A 16,181-nucleotide genomic window follows, 5' to 3' on the forward strand; every position below is an offset into this window, starting at 1 on the left:
TGGCTCATATACCAAATTTGGTGAAAATCTGACACCTTTGATTTCCAAGCCCTTCCTTTTTCGTCTTCCACTTTTGATGAACAACTCAGTTAATGTTTCTAGAAAGACAGAGGACAATTATCTTTCCCGCGCACCTGGTCCAGGCTACCGAAAAACTCATTTTCTGTTGTTACCTGTATGTATTATTTTAGTTACTTTATATACTTTGTTGGATCCAGCAGCAGATATTGTTTATCCAAGTGGTTTTTGTTTTCTTATATTTTTTTTAGTTTGATTCTGAAGAATTATCATCGTTAATGATTTTTTTAATACTTTTTATACTGCTGTTAATACCTGGTATATGCTCCCAGTGTTTCGTGGAATCCGATTAGTTCATTTGTTTTTGTTTTTGTTTTGTACGTATTATTTTGGTTATTTTATGGTTCTTGTTGTGTGTGTCTGTTTTGAATGCCTGATATGTGTCCCTATAAAACGTGTTTCTGGTTTTATTGGTTCCTTTTATTACTTTTTAACGAATTTGTCCCCGAAATATAACGTTTCCATGACCTTATTTATTGTTTTTTTTTACCAGCAAAGCAAAAAGTGATAGTGAGCTTAAATTGTAATTTTCGGAGGTATAACCAGTCATTTTGTTAGATGTTATTCAAACACAAACTTGATAATATTCAGTATAAAAGTAATATAACATATATTGTCTGCAGCTAATGGTGGTATTTTCAAGAAGTAAATCACGGAAACTCCAGTTTATCATAAATTACCACGGGTTGACCATTGATGTCGCATTTATTTTTACTCGAACTAAATATAACATGTAGTGGCTTGAAGTTCATTTATCAGTATAAATGATTTATCATGTACATTAATTGTCTATACAAGTTTAATTACAAGTTTGTAGGCAAGTCGATGTGGCGGAAATATCTTTCTTAAACTAATGAAATTATTTAAAGATTCATTGAACTAGGACCTATTTTAAACATTTGAAGTGCTAACAAATCATGAACATTTTTGTTGAAGGATTGTGAGAAGGGTTCGGGAGGGACCAAGGACTCATTTAAACATTTAAAGACTTTGAACAATTTTTAATTGATTATGACAAATTGTAACAAGTCCTCGAAAGAAATGACTCCAAAAGTAAAAATTGTGAAAAAAATAAAAAAATAAATAAAATAAAATAATAATAATAATAATAATAATAATAATAATAATAAATACAAATAAGCCATACTGTTAGTCACGCATAGTATTTTCAGAGGTTATGGCATTTAACAAGGAAGGGTAGTGCATGGTTAGCTAAACCCAATGACTACATACATGCAAAGGGAAATGACATTAAATGTTGAAAAATGAAATGAAAGTTAAAACGAGATCTTAGACAATTTTTTATTATGTACGACTAAACTGTTGAATACAGAAATGAATGTTGTAAAAGGAAATGAATGTTGAAATGAGATCTTTTACCCCTCCCGTGTCATTCCCAACTCTATCCGACCGTATTAGGCGAATAAGAAAACGAATGTTGAAAAAAGAAATGAATAATATATCTGACCCCTTTCGAGTCCATTGCGATCATTTCAACTCTGTCCGACATAATATGGCGAAAAAAGGAAATGAATGTTAACATAATATCTTCGACTCCTCAGAAGTCGATTGCGACCTTTCCCAACTATGTCGACCAAGAAGGGCAAAAAAAACAGGAAATGAATGTTGAAAAAAAGAAATTAATGTTAAAATTAGAGTCTGACTTCTCCCGAATCGATTGCGACCTAAAATGGCGAATAAGGAAATTAATGTTGAAATACGATCTCTGACCCCTCTCGAGTCGATTGCGACCATTTCCAACTCCATTGGAGAATAGAGAAATTAATGTTGAAATGAGTTCTTGGTCCTTCCCGAACCCCCCTCACAATCCTTCCTCGAAAGATGCTTAATGATTTGTTAGAACTTTAAAATACTTCATTTGTAAAAAACACCATTTGGATGTTTTCTATGATAATTTCCAATTCTGTATTCGAATGTTGAAAAAAGGAAAAGGAGAAAACTTGAACTCTGGCTTTTTTTATAGAGTTATTTCTGTTTTGCTAATAACCACAATATTGGCTGATGGGCTGTGTTTCATACATTAAGAATATCTGGTTTATTTCATTGTCCAGAAAAAAAAATACAAATATAAAGATATCAGTGACATGATGACGTGGCAAACATCAAAATTTGCTGGAATAATATAATTAAATGATAAAATCAGAAAAAAATCACTCTGCACTTTCTATATTTACCCACACCGCCCCCTCCCCTCAAAATCGTATCAATGAAGTTAAAAATCATATATGCACAAATCAAAAACAAAAATACATTTGTTCCTTGTCACTCAAAGTCTATGGGCATTTAGTTTAAGGGTTTTATTTCTATATGTGATTAATGGATTTTCCCATAAAGGCAAAAGTAAGGAAATGCTTATATCAGAGCAAAATATATTTTTACTTCACTTCGTGTTGAGGTTTTCTCAATGTTTGGATTAGCAAAGTTAACGAAACATTTCTGTATGTTTATGCAATATCTGCACAAAAAAATATCTATCTAAAGTAAACTGTATTTCCGTATAAAAGCAAGTTTGGGAGGGCTGCCTCCACCAGACAGAAGAGGAACAGTCTACAAACAATTTATAGTACAATGAATTATTTTTCTTTGCTTGTGTATTGATACTAATTCTAAATTCTAAAGCCTCATATCATGACCTACACTTAGAAATTGATGGTAAAGGAAAACTATTGACCAAACTTTACGACAAACGTGATGACTTTTCATTCAGAATTGTCAACTTTCCTTGCATCTGTGGCAACATCCCTTCAGCTCCTGCGTATGGAGTGTTCATATCACAACTCATACGTTATGCCAGAGTTGGTCGAAACTACGCAGACGTTTTGTATCGCGCTATAACTCTAATAAATTGTCTTCTGGAACATTGTTATGTTGCTACCAGATTGTAAACATCTTTCTCTGTATATTTGGAAGACGATTTGGAATTATTTCTTACAAAGTATGAGGAATCTCTACCAAGAACTATATATTTGTATCTAGGTGTACCATCTTTTTTTGAAAAAAAAAAAAAAAAACAAGGATATATAATGTTTTTAAGTCGGGATTTTAACTGAGTATGGGGAATAGAAGTATACAGTTTTGAAAAATCATAGGTTTTAATGCTATTTTATTCAGATAATAGTCTTAAACTGATTGTCTCCAATTGTTTTCTACGTCTACCTCTGATAATAAACATTGGCTATCAAACGTTTTTTATAACGTATCTCTTTATCATTACTTCTGAGTCTATCTGATGGTGGATTTGTTCTAAACTGTCGTTTAGCGTCTGCTTATACATTATCTCTCTAGCGTGTCTTAAGCTTGTTTCTGTATTATTTAATCTAACAGTCTGAAATATATCTAACATATACCGCGATTGTAACGTGGGTGGCACAAATTTCATCATTTCATTTAAAACGTACTCAAAAGAACATATTTATGTCTATTTGGTATATATGTTATTAGTAATGTTCTGGTTATATTATTTCAAATGAGTGTCACAAACTATAACTTGTTTACATATATATTAACTATCAATAATGTAATTAACAACTACAGTACGTAATGTAATTCTTCTTAAAACGAATTAAGTGACACAACAAAGTTCCACTTTGAGAATACTGCCTTCAATATGGTAAGTTTTTATATTGTTTTTGAAAGGTTTTAGACTGCACTGCACCTTGGCTTTGAGTCATGGTTTAAAAACAACCAATATCTTGCTATATGTTTAAATTTCTTACCTTGTATGTAATAATTAGTTATCAAGAGATGATTAGTGGTTATTTCCAATGAAAAACACTTTTTTATTGAAAAGAATAGTAATTTATTTATCAAATATAATCTATAAGTATATTTATCATCATGAACGTTTTACACAACTATTGTGATATAAAGTCTAGCTATAAATTGAAAAAACATTTATAAACAAAATCATGTTCACAGTATTGCAATTTAGTCTGTATTATTAACATTTCAAACAACACGTTATTTAGATTAACTGTTGAATAATCAATAGATGAACAATGGAATTCCATGCAAACAGAAAATAAAACGCAGACGTAAAGTAGCACTTTGTAAGCTGTGTCTGAGGAAACAATTATTAACTTTTTACGGGAAACTTTATTATATCAGTGTGATTTGTATTAAATGCATGGCTGATAATACACATTACAAACATATTTAAATGTGTAGTATAGTTAGGTCCTGTGTTTCAAACAATATACAGGACCATTTAACGACAAAATGCTCATTTCATTTTTTTTTTACTTTTAAATCAAGGAAATGAACTTTAATCGGTCGTTACTTGGTAGAGGTTATGTAGGCGTGGCAACAGTATGATTGGTCAAGGAAAAATCCAATACGCCTAACTAACAGAGGTTCAATCTTAAAAGGACCATATTCAATTAAGCGGATAACAGGAAAATATTACTAGACATACACTTACCATCATAACTTCCACACTGATGTAGTAAGTATACTATTTGATTAACATATTTTATTACACGACTGGATGTTGAAGTTATCTGTTTTATTATATAGGTTGCAGTGATTTGCAGAATGTTCCCAGTGAAAAACAAAATCTAAAATTCACACTGTGTAATTAATTCGTTAATTTTATACTCGCACTTTCTCACGTCAACATGTCACAAATATCAATCCGCCGCTCACCCAATTTTAAATTCATGTTGAAAATAGCAACGATTAATATGATAATAATTGGTTATCGTTAATTACCAGAATATGATCATTCGTGCCAACAACGAATTAAGATTTAACTAGTGCACAGAAAAATGTCCGCACATTCGTTACATCTAGGCGTTCTTCGGCATTCCTGATCATATTTTGGTTATTAAAGAATCAAAAATATTTAAAACAAAACTGTTGCAATACCTGGTTATCGATCTTTTTGAAAATTGTAGAGCTGTTAATAATTAAATTCATGCAAGGAGATCAAAGATAATCCTATCAAAAACATTAAAGAATTAGTCATTTGAAGTATTTTTAATGCGCCAATACTGTAAACTGTAAACAATATCGATTGTAAACAGTATGTTTCAAAAGAAAATGAACATATTGCATATTGTTAAGAAAATAGAAGTATTTAAAATAACTATTAATTTTTTTCGTCATGTGTGTTTTTTTTAATTATTATTAAAGAATGCAGTATATTTGATAGTTAATTTAGAAATGTAAATGTGAATTGAATGCTGAAGTATAGACTTCCAAATATGTTTTACATGTTTCATATTAAAAAACATATTTGAACACTGTTCAACTAGGTGCCTTTTAAAGGAAAAATATATAAATGATCGGTTATCTATCGAAGTAGTTAAAGTACTTAATCAATACCGTTGTGGAGTGAAATATTGTTTTAAGAATATTCTAAGAAACAAAAAACGTATTTACACTGTGAATAACTTTTATTTTTAGATTGGTTGGTTGAGGAACAGGAAATTTGGAACTTATTAAAGATAAGTTATTGCTAATTAAACAGTTTTATTACAGTTGTTAATGCACTCATACACAATCGTCATATATAGTACCAAGACCGATCTATGCAACTAAGTTTACGATCAATTATTAATAAGTTAATAGTTTCAGATCATTTGTTCAATTGTCGAACAGTTTCTGTAAAAATAGCGGCGGCATATATGAAATGCATTGAAAACTAAGAAAATATTAAATGGTGGGAAACTCAAACAGAAATTTATTCATCCCAATGTAGTTGAAAGGCCGGCTTGGAATTGGATAAACACTTTTGTAGTATAATTTATTCTATTTGAAATTGAAGAATGAGTTTTTAGAATTTATAATTCCTTCTTTTCATTCGTCTCAAAGAAATTTAAAATAAAAAAAAAAAGAGTTACCGACATTCTGCAAACGAAATCTGGCACTAGTTTTTGATCTATCACAGATCAGTCAATAATCACCCATTAACCAGAGAAATTGTTTCTCTGATAGGTTTAGAGTCATATATAAACATATTATTAATAATTATAAGTTATTCGGCTGTTAAAGATAAATCATGATTGACAAATATGCAATAGCGATCCCTTCTACCTACTCTTGAAATCTGTCACAATCTGTCAGACAAAAAAAAAAGGTTCATGGCAGAAAATAGAACAAAATTCCTTACAGAGTCTGACCGATCCTGACAGAAACTGTCCTGGGTCACGACAAAGAAAAACGAAAAGCTGTTCTAAACTGTCATACCACTGGACAGTTATTGATACTAGTTCAGTCTATGTTAGAACAGGAAGTCTGGTTAACAAATTGTGGACACAGTACTAAATAGTTGAATTTTTCTGTCTGATGTAATTTGGACTATTTTAATACTTAAAAGCAATAAATCATTAAAATTAATATTGAATTATTTCGACCTGTTGTCTGATGGTTTGATATAGCTATCATGTGGGTGACTATGACATATATATTCTAGTCAAAATACTTTAGATATGACATTTTCTTGCAAAATGTATGGGTGTGAGCACTTTTCAATTTTCAAAAGGGTCTTATCTCATTGTAAAAGTGTTCAATGTAAGTATCATGCTGATAATTGGAACATATTTGTGATAGTCAAAATTCTAAAAATACATATGTTTGCAAAATGTATGTGTACGAGCACTTTTAATTTTCATAAGGGTCTACAATTATTTAATAAAATGTTACTTTGTTTTAAGTTTAACTAATATGTGGGTGACTACAACACATATATTTCAGTCAAAACTCTATAAGAATGGCATTTTCTTGTAAAATGCATGAGTGCAAGCACTTATAATTTCCATTACGTCTAAAAGAATTGAATATAACGTTTTTTTTTTTTTTTTTTTTTTGATTTCACTATCATGTGGGTGCTCATGATTGCGACACATACATTTCAGTCATAATTCTTTACAAATTACACTTTTTTCTTGCAAATTGTACGAGTTTGAACACTTTTATTCCCGATAAAGCTCTTACATATATAAAACATATGAGGCTAAACACTTTAAATTTTAATAAGAGTATACAATTATTGTATGAAATGTCAATCTTATTTTCATTTGGTTGCGTGTGACACATATACTTCAGTCCAAATTACTATACATTCGACATTTCCATGCAAAACATTTGTAATTTCCATAAGTCGAAGCTCATTGGATAAAATGTCAATGTTTTATTGTACCTTTTGTATAGGTGACTGACACTTATATACTGCAATAACAATTATATTAATTGACATGTTTTTGCAGAATCTTTGAGTGCGAGCACTTATGATTTCAATAAGGATCTTAAATTGTTGTATACAATGTATTTGTTTTAAATATCACTATCATTTGGATGACTGTGACAAATATATATTCCAGTCAGAATTATTTTAATTTGACATTTTTTTTTTGCAAATATATGAGTGCAAACACTTTCAAGTGACATAGCGCCTGGTACGGTAGATATGGCAAGGGTCGTACCAATATTGTCTGTTAGTACTGGATGTTGTACATTAATTGAAAAATAGGGTATCAGCTAACTAGAATAAGTTAAAATATAACAAAGCTTCCTTCTCACCATACCCTTTGAAAATATGTCAGAAACTATTCTAATCAACGCAATTTAGAAGTTGAATATTACTGGCTAGGTGATGTTATACAGATTGACAGATTGATGTCAAACACAACAGTTTCTAATTAGAGAGTTCCAAGACCCATGACAGATTACGACATAGTTAATTTAAACCCCCGACATATTCTGGCAAGGTGTGTCGCGATTTAGAACAGTTTCTGACTGTTTAGAACTTTTCAATGAGAGCAAACTCTCACAGAATCGAAGAGTGGTAAGAAATGTGCCAACTGTATATAGTATGTACGAAATTAGTCTATGTTATGGAGTGCTTTGCTCTTATTTGATTTCGAATATGTCATAAATTTATCTTTATTGCAGATTTGTCATTTATTGGGGAAAACAAATATGACAAGAAGACACGCGACCAAAAATAACGACAGCGCTGTTAATAGTAAAAGTGTAGAATAAAACAAAATCCACAAAAATGAAAAAAAAAGTGTTATTGTGTTCGAAGCGGGTTTAGTAATTCCTTCTACATCGTGATGGGCCTAAATGAATACGCATTCATGAAATTCCTTACGGAGGTGAAGCCAGAAAGCACAATGTTGAATGTGTGGACAAGAAGTTTAATTTAGTAATTCATCAATTGAGAAAGATTTAATGTGCGTGCCTCGAAGCTGTCCAGCAGAAACTATCGTATACTGCATTTTTGTTTTGCATGTGTCACGTGTTATTACTCGATCAATATCACAATGAAGTTGGTAGAGAAATATAAATGTTTACCATCTTAACAATGCTAAGGTAAGCCTTACAAAAAAGTATCATATTCGTTCTTTATTTTTGTACTAACAACATGCGGCTATTATTGCAACATATATTTCTGAATATTTATTTAATTCTTGGCAACAATTTAAGACAAGGTTGGAGACAAATTTCTATTTAAACTAAGAGCTTACAGTTAAAAGTTCGCAATTTCATAAGCCTTTTCTTTAACTTATCCTTTGTCGATATCAACTTGTTTTGTTTCGGGAGATATTTATTTGATTTGATGTAATATTAAGCAATTTGCTTTATATTGGATTGTAAGATTGTAAAAAAAGCACATAAAACCCTATCACTATCTAATTTACGTTTAAAACTCTGTATGGCGTAAAATTTAGGACCTGGATGTAATTACATGGTAACTTTCTGTATAACAACTCGGTTTAAGTTTGACCTTTTACCTTTTAAACTTTTTGCGGATATATCAACCACATGGGCTTTATCTAATTTGCACTTTTTTATTTGAATTTCATATCTTAAAATATAATTTTAGATCTGGATGACACCATGATCATCATTTTGTAAATATGTTGACATTTAATAAGTGTATCCATCTACACCATGAACAATGATTTATTCAACTTGTTACAGTTTTCCTTCCTCTTTTGTCTACTGTAGACTTGAATTTTTATGAGCGGTGGGTGTTACTAAAAAGCAGAGGACGCTTACCATACCGGTGCACCTGGTGCATGCTTCCAGTTTTTATGTATGAAGTCCGAGTTCCCCATTTACTTTTGTTACTTTGTATGTATTATTTTCGTTATATAATGTTTTCGTTGTGTCTGTCTGTTTTCCATGTCTGGTCTTTGTCCCTAGATTACATTCATTTTATTTACGCCAGACTATTGATTAATATCTCATGTACATTTTTACATTTAAGATGATACTTATTGTTTTTAAATATTAAGATAATTATATTTTATCATTCGTAGTATTTTAAGACCAAGACAATACGATCTTTATGTTTGATGTTTTTGTTTAGATAGTAACCATACATAACATCGCAATATTTCATTTGGAATGTTTTGTTTGTTCATTGTCGTTGTCCGTTATATGTAAACTTTGCGTTACTCCTTCCAGTAAATGGTCTTAATATTTCTTTTCTTTAGAATCTTTCTACCGGTTTACGGAATCGATATCTTACAACCTGAGCAACGTCAAATTTGTTTGATGCCATAGTTTCATTGTTTACGTTGCTCATTATTGTTAAATATTCCATCGCAAAATATATGTTAGAAGCATTTTTAGACAGAGTGACCCCAGCCCTTATTTGACAAAGCTGTATATTTTGATTTCAGCTTAAAAAATTGTTATTGGCTGAATAAAGTATAAGAAAGTTTAAGATTTATGCCATATTGTTTGATACGATTTAAACTCAACTTCATTTTAGGCAGTTTGTTTCTTGTACTTGATGTTTTATTAATGTGTTTGTCCCATGCATTATAGGAAAGTAGAACAGTCAATTTCTCTGCGTCGTTTGTGTAGACCTTAACTTCAAATTTGACGACAGTTAACATTTCAGTTCTAAAATATATGACACAAGAGACGATTTTGATATCTTTTTATTTGCAGTGATATACCCTGAATTTGGTGTTGTTAAAATATCCCAGAAATAGAAGCAACTATTCTTTTTATTTAGCTATTGTTTGCTTGAGGGTCAGGCATTTAAAAAAGTTTATAGAAATAAAATACAACTCACACATTTCCTGAAAAAAAGTTATATTTCTCTGATTTCAAAATCTTATTGTGAAATATTCTTACCTGACAAGGAGATATATGTATTCATATTAGCAATATCATCAATATATCTTCCGTGCTGATTCCATTGCTGAATTTACCAAATTTGCCATGGCAATTTGCCATTTTGCATTGCAATTTACAAGGAAACAACTTAGTGGGGAGGTTAAGCGCGCAACACATATGGTTCAGCCCACGATTTTTATCAGAAATGACTGTACCAAATCAGGGCAATTGAAGTTTTTTCTTAGATATTGCCATATGTTAAACATATATCCGTTTGCCTAGAATTGATCAGTTGAGCAATTTTGTTCTTACCCTTTTTTCTCACAAGTGCTGAAAAGTTATTTAAGTGTATAATCTCTAGAAGTGATGTACTTGTGAATGAACAATTACCTCAAATTTGAATTAAAATTTCAACCATATATCAGTTGCAAACATTGAAGTTATGCATGCAAGTTATATGACGGATTTCACACACTGATGACAGTTATTTCTGCTGAATTAAATTAATAAAATGATAATACGTAACTTCACCCTAATCAAAGAAACTGCAAAATATTTCCAGAAAGGTGACTTCACACTTCGAAATATATATGATTGTATGACATGAGTCTTTTAAGATATAATAAACGTTGAAATGACATTTTGATCGTATATTTGTATCGAGTTAATATGTATCATACCAAAAAAAAAAAGCTCTAAATATTCCCACAACCGTCTTGAAAGTTGTCTCAAATATATTACGATATGAGTACATCGCGTAGAAGAAATAATGTTAAGAAGTTGGTATTGTAACTTTGATTATTTTCCACCTTCTTTGTTTAAATAAAAGAACTGCTAATACAAGCAATTTTTAAATACATGCATATTTTTACCAATTACAATTACCTGTATATGTTTGAACCAATTATTAAATGGATTTCATATCTCAAGTGTTTTTTTTTTTATTTGCAGATATAAAGACGACATTTCTAGATGTTTTGCAGTCATCGGAATAATGCAGCTTTTATGAATAAAGTCAAACAATGTTTTTTTTTCTACGCAGAAATCGGGGAAACCACGATTACTAACTTCAATGTTCCCATGGTTTTACTATTGGTTCTTCCCCTCAGTTAGGCTTATTTTAGTTAATACTTATTTTTTTTCTGGATATTTATTTTTCCCGTTGCAAAGAGCTAAATGTAATTGTAGAATATCACGTTAAAGTCATGAATGCGTGAAATTGGGAGGATTGTGATCATGCTTAAGTACTTTAAGCCCGCCGCATTTATTGAGCCTGCCCCAAGTCAGGAATTTCAGGGCCACTGTACATATTGCTTCGTTTTCACTGTCAGTTTACTTTTATGTTGCTGGAGTCGATAGGGGCAACCGTTTGCTCTACCCATGTATATTATTGTTTTGGGCTAGCTGCAATATAACCCATGGTTCGAAAGTTTGCTCCTCATTCACTAAAGACGAATAGATGGCTTTGAGCTGACATTTATCCCTCCCCATGGAGTTGTCCTCTCTTTTACGCATTCACTGTATTCTGCGTTTTCAGACTAAAAACTGAGAATAATATACACAGAATATCTTAACTTAAACAAACTCAACAAAACCATTACAGAACAAAAAAATAAACCTTAAACTAACAAACCAAAAACCACAGAAATAACAAACAAATTATCAATAACAAAAAATAAAACCGGCAAAACCAAACAACATAAAACAACCTAGACCGCATAAAAAAGTGGGGGCAATCCTCAGATTTGGTCAGTTATACGGAGGTATGGAACAGTCTTTAAAACCGACACAACAGTTCCATAATAATTTTATATAAAGAGTTTGATCACAATGAGAAATGATTTTATAAGTTTAGTGTTTCCTTCGATGTATTTATTGTATCAATTGTCACAAACAAATACTGAAATTGACGGAGTATCGCCATAGGTTATTGTGTATACGTAGAAAGACGGTTGATACAATCGATTTACCATTCTCTAATGATTACATCCAGTTTGCCCTTTTGCCGGGAATTTTCATCTTTCTGATGGTACACGAATGTGATGGGCTACACTAAACATCTAAAAATCAGGCTTACGTAATCTCGTGAATATCACTTCTTTACAACATTTATAGCCGACCCAATAATTTTACGACAGTTGAAGTGTGGCTTTTTCCACTACAAGAACAAATTTAAGTAATTTGTCAAGGTCGCCCTGAACATGAACTACTCCTTAAAAACGCTCCCATTGTGTTCCAATATTATTGTAAACGGGGCAGAAAATCCTCATTCAATTTAGAGTGATGTCTGCACGTTGCAGTATATTACTTCCTATATGTATATCTCATTATTTGTCTCTTGACTTTTATATCATTTGTTCTGTTTTGGACTGTTAAGATAGACCTTTTATGCTTACCAATCGTTTACCTACATTCAGTGCAATAAACTGAAGATTTAAAAATCTTTGAGGCTCTGATCTAAAGCGTTTAGTGCCAGAGTTATTGTACATGTAATGTACCGTTTTTGTGTTGGTTAAAATGTCATATAGATGAACGTCCGGGAGTATCATTGTGATTTGTACTTAAATGACTTACATTACACATAGAAAAAAAAAGATGAATAAATGAACATTCAATCAATGTTAAGGGCATTGTGAAACATTAACAAATACAATGTGCAGACCGAACGTTTTCATATATACGTTGAACTGAAACAATTGAATTGAATTGAAAAGACGTGGATAATCTATAAAGTGTTATTTGCACTTTGACCAACGAAATATTATCTTTTCAATAAATTTAATTATTTGCATTGATGAAGAATTATTCCTTCTGAATTGTTATTATATTAAGATAAAAAAACCGTCTCCTTAAACACCCTTGGTTAGAGACTCACATATTTCCAAATCTTCAGTTGAAATACAATGAAGAATATCCGAAATGTAAGCAATGAAATGCTAAGGATAAAGGATCAATTATAAATTTAATCAAAACGGGATCAATTTGAAAGTCAAGATACTAAGATGAAATAAAAGACATGGCGAAATGCATAACTAACAACAAACTGGAAAGTAAAAGGAATGAGTAACCTATATTCTATTAATAAATATGCATTTGGGCCTAAAGCTTTGTAGGATATAAACCTTATTTATCTTTAGGAGTTATTAATGTCAAAGAAGGCCATGACAAATCACATGAATTTGTTCATATCTCATTGTTTGTAAATAGTTTGTAAAGTATTGATATTTTCGCAATTATGTTAAATGCTGCACAAATATTAGTATGATATTAACAAAATGGAAACTCCATTGTTATAGCGGTAATCCGGTAATCAAAAGAATGCAACCCAGGGACAAAGACCAGACATGGAAAACAGACATACACAAAGTAACTAAAATCATATATACAAAGTAACAAAAGCAAATGAGCAACTCGGACTCCACTAAAACCTGAGAGCATGGATCAGGTGCAACGGTGTGGGTAAGCGTCTTCTGATTTTCTAGAAACACCTGCCCAGTTGCTCATAAAAGTCAAGTCCGGGGTAGTCGAAAGAGAAAAGGGAAACCATGACACGTTGAACAAATCAGTTTTCAAGGCGCAGATGGATACACCTAACGGTCGACGAGTTCACGATGACGACCATAAAACTTCTGTAGTAATGATTTCAATCTTGTAGCTATAAAGCCCTGTCATGAAGTTTATGTATTAGAATTTTAACGCGATTAAAAAAAATCTGCATGGTTACGGCAAGCTCTGAGATAACCTAAACGTTTTGATATGCTCAATACTCAGGTGCTGACGGGATGTTGCCACATATGAAAGGAAAGTTGACAATTCTGAATTGAAAGTCACGATTGTCGTAAAGCGTAGGTCAAGATAAAAGGCTGTAGTATCTTATATATCAAGCTCTTTGGGGTAGATGCAATATATCAAATCCCCGAATGTACTAATGTAAATGTGCTAAGAGTAAATCGCATTCAGAGCAAAATTTTAACGCACGAAGAACAAGTACAAAGGTGTTTGCAGCCCGGACCAAAACGTTATGTCTACGAACCGCTAACGATCTAGACGTATTGACAACTGATAGGAAACAAATTGAACAATTCATAGCGAATACACAACGAACCTTACTAAATAATATATGAATTTATTACTTTTAATGAATAAGTGAATACATTAAAGAAAATTGCAGGTCTTACTGTTGTTCAATGTTGATATTTCTTCTTTAATTAGAGCTAATCCGAAAACAAAAAAAAAATGTGCTACAAGAAGATAGTTTTACGGGACTGTATTATTGATATTACTTAATTAACAACCCATATTGTTACATGTGTGGTTAATTCTTCATTACTTAGTGTAATGACTTAATTACGGGAGTTTTATCATTGATATTTGGGGTAAAAATGTTTCAAACTTTTCAAAATAAAACTCTTAAAAATATCTACATCAATGTTAAAAACAAACCAGTATATATCATATCTACAGTTGATAAGATCATAGTGTGTCAGCAAAACCTACCCGTGCACTGAATACGTAGAAAAAATATATCAAAACTACCCAACTGAGATGAAAAATGTCAGTTCAAGGCCACTTATGGGTCTTCAATGAATGAAGAGGTCTATTTACCAAAAAAAAACCAAAAAACAAAAAACAAAAACGTAATTGTTAAATAATTGACTATTGAATATCAATTGTGTATAAAATATAAGTTTTTGTACATGTAATGTACTGTTTTATGATTAAAAAGTCATATTGCTGAACACCCGGTAGTATCAATGTGATTAGTACTTGAATGATGCTCATCAATGATGTACTTTTTTTTAATTGTTATACAATCACAATAAATAGCCAGATTACGATATATTAGTATGAACATATGTGCTATAAATTTAATATTATTAAACCGAAAACGTCCTGCTGTTTTTCAACTATTAGTTAAATCTTACCAAAATATTATACTCCAGTGCATATTGACCTTTTTCACAATAGTTAGGTTTCGTCCAATCACCAAAACTATCGATACCATTCGTTACAACTATACAAATAACTAGTTGCCCCTTAAAGAATGCATATCGGGTTTATTCATACAATCGAATGTATGTCAAATTTGTATATATAGAACAGACAATTTTATTTAAAGATAAAATTTAAAGAAAAGAATGTTAAACCTATATTTTTCGATTCTGAACTCGTCATCTCAAACATACATGATCTACGCCAATATAGAACTTATCAGCGTTGTGTCAAAACACTTCCATTGATCAGCCGGTTTAGGAAAGAGTAATCAAGGGAACCAAGGTTATAGCGGTTATCAAAAGAATGTAATCCAGGGACAAAGACCAGACATGGAAAACAGACATACACAACAAAGAACATAAAGTAACTAAAATCATACATACAAAGTGACAAAAAAAATTAGCAACTCGGATTCCACAAAAAACTGGAAGCATGGACCAGGTGCACCGGTATGGTAAGCGTCCTACCGTAAAAAATCCAATAAATACTGTTTTAAGTCCCTTAGAGTGTGAGAAAATCTGTCTCTGAATGTGTTTTCTCATTTTTTTCCATGTATACATCCTTTTTTCATTATATGAATGTATGGAGCTGAACACAAGGAATAATTATCCCCAATCTGGGAAAGCAGACCAATTATTAGATCGGCTGCAGAATCCATATAGGAACAAGATGAATCGGCTATGGGACAAGTCGGCCAAACATTGCTAACCAATAGATATCAGAATATAATTATCCATCACAGTTGATATTGAGCATTAAAGTCTGTTAACACATAGAAAACGGCCCGTGGACCCATAGATAACAGTGTTATCACATAGATAGAGACGATTGATTTGTATATCAAAGTGCTTATTTTCAGCAGTGTGAAGTTGGTTACTTATTCGACATTCGTTTGATATTCAATTTGCATTCGTTTGATATTCATTTGATTTTTATTTCACATTCGATTGACATTAATTTCATTTTCATCAATTTCCAATTTAGATATAATTTGTAATTTTATATTC

General features: G+C 31.3%; 1 long non-coding RNA gene across 2 annotated transcripts; it reads left to right on the plus strand.

Annotated features, from left to right (window-relative positions):
* Positions 1-3,588: 3,588 nt before the first annotated feature.
* On the plus strand, positions 3,589-14,918 carry LOC148603964 (uncharacterized). Of its 2 annotated transcripts, XR_015916393.1 has the most exons (4): positions 3,589-3,709; positions 4,354-4,543; positions 5,506-8,415; positions 9,055-14,918. It is a non-coding gene; the product is annotated as an uncharacterized LOC148603964 (long non-coding RNA). The 2 variants fall into 2 exon arrangements; XR_015916392.1 differs by lacking the exon at positions 3,589-3,709 and having other exon boundaries at positions 4,280-4,543.
* Positions 14,919-16,181: the final 1,263 nt, after the last annotated feature.

This window comes from Perna viridis, chromosome 11 (genome assembly GCF_037379345.1).
Source record: "Perna viridis isolate PV_CMFRI_1.1 ecotype Kerala chromosome 11, ASM3737934v1, whole genome shotgun sequence".
Classification (NCBI taxonomy): domain Eukaryota; kingdom Metazoa; phylum Mollusca; class Bivalvia; order Mytilida; family Mytilidae; genus Perna; species Perna viridis.